The sequence below is a fragment of the Tamandua tetradactyla genome, chromosome 1 (genome assembly GCF_023851605.1).
Source record: "Tamandua tetradactyla isolate mTamTet1 chromosome 1, mTamTet1.pri, whole genome shotgun sequence".
Lineage (NCBI taxonomy): Eukaryota > Metazoa > Chordata > Mammalia > Pilosa > Myrmecophagidae > Tamandua > Tamandua tetradactyla.
In genome coordinates, this window is record NC_135327.1 from 35,652,082 (window position 1) to 35,658,081 (window position 6,000).

The 6,000-nt window shown below is 51.9% G+C and overlaps 1 protein-coding gene across 1 annotated transcript in view; it reads right to left on the reverse strand.

Moving 5' to 3' along the window:
• The window catches only part of SYNDIG1 (synapse differentiation inducing 1), a 196,305-nt gene extending 192,500 nt beyond the window's left edge, over nucleotides 1-3,805 (reverse strand). The window contains exon 1 of the mRNA XM_077160693.1: nucleotides 3,776-3,805. The gene's annotated coding sequence lies outside the window, so the exon portion shown is untranslated. The remainder of the gene's footprint in view (nucleotides 1-3,775) is intronic.
• Between the last annotated feature and the right edge of the window lie 2,195 nt (nucleotides 3,806-6,000).

Genomic DNA, 6,000 nt, shown 5'->3' on the forward strand with positions numbered 1-6,000 from the left:
GACTTTATGATTTAAACAAAGTTTGTAACTCAAATCATCATGGTTTCTGGTTTGTGGGTAATCTTTTAAAAAATGTTTTGTGAGAGAACATGCATTTATAACTTGTAATGTGATATGACTTTCAATTTGATTGTATTAAAGATATATTTCATAAGATATTTGCTCATGTGCATTTCCTTTCCATTTGTTCTACCTTCTTACATGGCATGAGTATTTACTGATACTTGGCCACATTCGTGTGTTGTGAGTCTCTATGCTCAGATGATGGGTACCTACTGTAGATAATCTGATTCTCACCAACAGCTTGCTGTAGGATGCAGGTGCAAGTAAAAGCCTGCATGTGAACACAAAACTTGCTCAAAGAGACAGGAAGTTAGAAAAGGAAAGTATCCTTAGTCTCAGTTTTCTCCTTTAAAAAAACCATGATAAATATAACATTTTGTTTTTGAAATCATAGCAAGAAGATGGATGAGAAGAGATGGAATCACAGACAAGTTAAGTGATTTGTCTAAGATTATTTAGCTAACAGGTGGAGAACCCAAAGTGTGACACCTAAGACTACCACACCCACTCCAGAATCCACAGCAGGGAGAGGTCAGCTGGCTCCTTGGTAAGCACCAGTCTGCAAGTGTGGCCTCCATTCTTTCTTCCTTGGCTACCATTTGAAATGAGTACATAAATAAAGCAATTACGAGGGCACTAAACTGTAGCCCAGTGCTTGAGAGAGCTACTACAGCTCTCTTTAGAACTCTTGGTTATGAACTCTCTGGAATCATTTGAAATATGTACATATCCTGCTAGGAGAATATTGAAAAATCACATTTGTTAAAACAAACCAGTGTTGCCTCCATTATTCCAACTCCAGTGACAAGGGTAGGGACTTAGTCTATTTTGGTGTTTTGAATATTTTTGCTTTTTTGACATTATGGCCTAATGTCTCCAGTGCAGTGATGCTTTATCAAAAGGTTATGGTTCTAATATCATCTCCTATCAGCTCATTTCTACAGAATGGCCTTATGTGGCTTTCCATGAAAAGAACACGTTCTTTTGCTACTCACTTACCCCCACCACTTTACCTATACTGACACACTCCCCAGATTTCAATTCTTGCCACTTTCACCCACTCATTTAAAGACTTTCGCTGACAAAGTGAAGTTTGTTCAAACTATTGAGCACAGTGTTGCACTCAGTTCACGTTGTCCAACGTCTGGAGGAGACCTGGCACAGGCCACGATGATGTCATGAAAAGGTAAGGTTTTATTTTGGAGGGACCATTATTCACATTATAAAAGGTTAAGTAAGGATGCTTTAAATAGGGTGCCTAAGAAAGGTATTCAGTGACCATTTTTAGGAACAGCTTTTATGTAAGAAAGGTGCAGAGGTGTGCACCGTGGGAAGGGTGCCTGCAAGGAGAGGAAAATTCACCCTCCCACTAACTTTGGAGACCTTCCAGTGCAACTCCTTTGCAGTCAATACAAATCACACTGTAATTTCTCTGTAAAGGGTTTGTGGCTGGCTTTATGACCAATCATTTTCTAACGAATGCATGAAGTGTTCAGTGCACTTTGTGAACCTCAGAATGGCACCAACTAGTGTCTCAGATAGAAAACTTATATAAGACAATATCATTTTATTCTCTTATAATAGCAATAACTCCCTGGCAAATGTGAGTTCAAGTTAATGGGAAAGATGAGTCAAATCCATCACAGCATTTTTAATTTGTGTCAGTGCTAGATGTAGAACAAATTAATCAATTACGATTTATGAATTGAGCTTTAAAATTTGTAGCAAAAAAAAAAAGTTCGTTGGCCTATGGTAGTTTGCCTGGAACCTTGTTATCCCTTGCACAACTACTGGCCTAAGTCAAATGCAGTTATTTAAAATGCCTCTTTTCTCAGGACCTGAATTTCTCTCTTTTTTTTTTTTTATCGTCTAAAGGAATCATTAAACACAGTCATTTCTGACGATGGTTAAGTGGAAAGAAAATGAAGCGTCATCAGCTGGAGATGCACACTGATGTGTTTAGGAGTGAAATAGCACTTGGAATAGGATTTTTAAATCCTTCATCAAACAAGGCCCCCATAGCTGTGAGGACGTGGGATAAACGAGGAGGAAGGGGCAATTTTCCGGCTGGTTACCGCTTAAGGGGCGCACAATGTTCCTTGTACTATTTGCACTTTCGTGCACCATTAAAATTTTCTATTAAAAATGTCAAAAAGTGCATTTTCCCCATTTTCCCTTTACTTAAGACCCTCTCGCCCACATCAGCTATGAGCCAACATTTGCTCCTTGCAAAGAGACTGCTAGAGAGAGGAGGAGGGTAGCTGAAGATGGGGGCTGCTTCCTCCCGCACCCCGTAGACTCCCATCTATGTCCGGATCTCCACAACTGCAAGCCCGCCCAACCGCCAGCCATACAGTACCATGCCAGACTGCTGTCAGCCTCCTCAGCGTCTTCTTTTCACTCTGGCTGCTGGGAGGACCCCACTTTGAGGACCACATCCCAGCACTGACGCTGATGGCACTGGGAGTCGCACCTTAGCAAAGAAAAGTTGGCTCGTTGGGGTTTGCCAGGAGGCCGCTCAGCCCACGGGGCTGCGGATCCCTGCTGCCCGCCTCTCCCTTTGACCCTAACCAAACACGCTGCCCAGGAGGAGGCGGACGGGTAGACATACAGACTCACGTCCGCACCCCACCCCCACCATCAGACTCTAACCGTCAAAATAAACCAACCCGGGTTTACGGTAAGACCCACTCTTCAGCCGAGCCCTCGGCCAGCGCCCGCTGCACTGAACACCAGGACGTGGCCAGCGGAGGCGCAGACAGTGGTCAGGGCCAGGAGAGCGGCGCCAGCGCCTCTGACGCCGCAGGACGACCGAGCGCACCTTAAGTCTGGGTGCCCAGGGGCCCGAGCCCCAGCTTGTGAGGAGAACCCAAGGAAATGAGGGCGACCAGAGGACCCTTTCCTCTCATCCTTCAGAAAAGCCAAGCCATCCCTCTAGCAGCCTCCTTAAAGTCGCCTGCGACACCTACTCTACTGAGGTCCCGCAGAAAGCGTACAGCAACCAAAGCCCACGTTTAAGAAAAGTGCCCAACTCCGCCGGTGTCCTATTGCTCTCTCTCCGCTGTTCGGAGAGTGCGCCCGAAGAGAAAGAAATCACACCAAAGGAAAACAAGACCATAACTTAAATTCAAAAAGCGCACTTGCTCGCTCACCTCCTGGCTCAGGGGCTGAGGGCTATTGCGGCGGCTGGCGCCCAGGGCCAGGGAGATCTCGGATGCGCGACCTGCGCTCTCCGAGGCGAGGAGCTCCGGGAGCCCACACTTGGGACCCCGCCACTGCTTGGGACTCCCCATCTCGGACGCGCTTACCCCCTCGCTTACTATTCCCCTTCGCAAGGCGAAATGAAACCGACTTCCCTTCTCCGCGCCAGGTGGACCTCGGTCCCCAGCTCCACTGCCGCCCCGCTCACCAACCCGGACCTGTCTCCATTTGGGTCGCTTCGGGGGACGGTCGCCCGAACCTGCAGAGCCGATTCCAACGGCGCCTCCCGGGCCCAAGGGTCCCCTGCTCTCCCAGGTCCGGGTGTCACAGGCTCCCTCCGACTTCGCAAGGCAGCCCCTTGGCCTCGCTGGGGCGCCTGGAGTGGCGAAGGGCCATGCAGCAGTCCAGACCCACGACACCCGAACCCTCATCTTCCCCGCGCTCTCAGTTTCCCCTTCTCCCCTCGCGCCCCCGCGTTCCCCAGGTCCCGGCCGTGACCACCCGGACTCACCGCGGGCGCCCGCGCCGCAGCCGGGGTCTGCGAGCTCCGAGGCGGAGCCAGGACACCAGCCAGCCCGCCCGCCTCCGTCGCTCGCTCCCGGGCCCCGCCCCCGGCCCCGCCCCGCCCCTCCGCCCGCCCGCGCTTCCCGGGTGCCCGGGCGCCGGGGACTTACCTCCGGGACAAGGTGACCCGGCTGGGCCGCCCGCGCGTCTCCGAAGCTAACGTGCCGGGCGCCCGGCGATGCGCCGCCCGCCTCTGCTCCCTGGCTCCTTGGCTGCTCTTCCGCTCCCATTCTGCTCACCCACCCCGTTCTCTTCCCAGTGCTCACCGCTCTCGCCCCCGGCTGCCCCGCGCGTATCCGAGCGCTGGGCGCCGGGCAGCCGTAGCTGCCCCGGCTAAGCTCTGCCCTCAGGGTTTCGGGAAAAGGAAAGGGTGAGGGGTCACTCCTGTGGAGCGCGACCCGCCGAATGGGCCGGGCGCCCGGGAGCGTGCAGCTCGGCTCGCCCAGCCTGGCAGTGCGCCTGCTGGAGGCGGTGGCCGCTGACCCGTGGAGGATGGCAGCAAGGAGGAGAGCAGGGAGCGGCCCCGCGCGAATGCTGCCGCCAACTTTGCCCCAGGCCGGCGGGGCACCGCGGGTGATCGCGTCTGGCGGGTGGCCCGGGGCCAGTGTCTGGGAATGTGAGGGCGGTAGAAGCGGGAGTGGGGGTGGGGGACAGCCGCTGGGGACTAGGAGGACAGGAATTTGCCTCTCGGCTCCCGGAAGAGATGGCTCCCCTCGGTCCTAAAGGCATCCCTAGGCTCTGTTCGTTCAATTTGGGGATTCGTGAGGACCAACCGGTAGGTCCGGCGTTTGTTCTGTCCTTAACGCATTAAATCAGCGCAGCGGAATGAGGCGCTGAGCTCAGACTCCGAGACACCCGCAACCCCCAGGCAACCTATTGACCACGCGTGGCGGGCTCTCAGAAGTTGGAACAGAGAGAAACTGGGGGTGGAGGGGGTGCAAATCGTTATAGGGGGCGGGAGTGAGGATGGGTATAGGGAAACCCTGAAGGGCCACCTGCAAGAATTGTGTGCGTTTCAAACAACGTGGCGGGTAAGGGGAGAGGGAGTGGGGGGAAGTATAATTGGTTTTCGGTTTGCGTTTGGTCGAGAACACATTGTGAAATATCTACCAGAAAGGAGCTCAAAAGCGGTTTCGAAAAAATCTCTGCGCCCCTGCTCCAACACCAGGTTCAGACCCCATGCGCAGACCCGGTTGGTGCACCCCAGTCCTGGTGGTGGAACCGGTCCTGTAAGGTGCACAGCCTGTCCACCGCCCTGATAACCCACGCTTCGCCCCGGAGGAGTAGCTGATCCTCCGATGTGGCCCGGTTTCTGAACGGCAGGAGTTGACGATGGGGCAGGGAACGCGAGGTCCCTCCCTGCGTTCCCTTTGTGGACTGGGCCCTTGCCGAACCTCAGCAGGCAAAGGCTAAAATTCAGAGCAGCCAGAAAGGATTTGGGGGGCTAGGAGACCTCAGTGGGACCAGCACCATGGGTGGCAGAGATTTTTCCACCTGAATTACATCCTCCTCTGAACAGCATCTTAAGGCACAACTGGGTTTCCTTCTTCTTCATCCCGGGAGCTGCCAGGCTGTGACTTGAAACACCCAGAAAAGGGCATTTTACATTTGTCCCATTTAGCAGAACATCTACTGAAGGAAAATGCCTTTTTACCTTAGCAAAGCAACTTACAAATCCTGAGTCCTTTCCAGAATATCTTTCATGTGAACACCAGACAGAGCACATATTGTTAGATACATTTCAGGTCATTAGATGAAGAAGTCCATTCATCAGATGAAGAAGTTGAGGTTTAAAAAGGTTGGATGAGTTTAGGAAGTTACACAATATGCTGGGATAGCCAGCAACTCAGGCTTCTAAAGCAATGCTCCTTTGCATATTCACGATATCAGTGTGCTTTATAAGCCAGGAGAACACTGGCCAGGATGAAGCCATGAGTTCCTTTACTTCTAGCGCACTGTTTGAATTTTATCCTTGGCTTTTCAGAGTATGGCAGTGTGCGGTATAAAACATAACAACTGGCTGCCTACAAGGTGCTCTCTGCAAAAATGAGAATTGCAGAAATTAAAGGAGGAAAATGCCTCTGCAGTCACTCCCCATTACATTATTGTAGAATGTCTCTAAATTGTAGGTGTTTTTTAAAAAATTCTGGACTCTGCACCCTGGCTCATTCC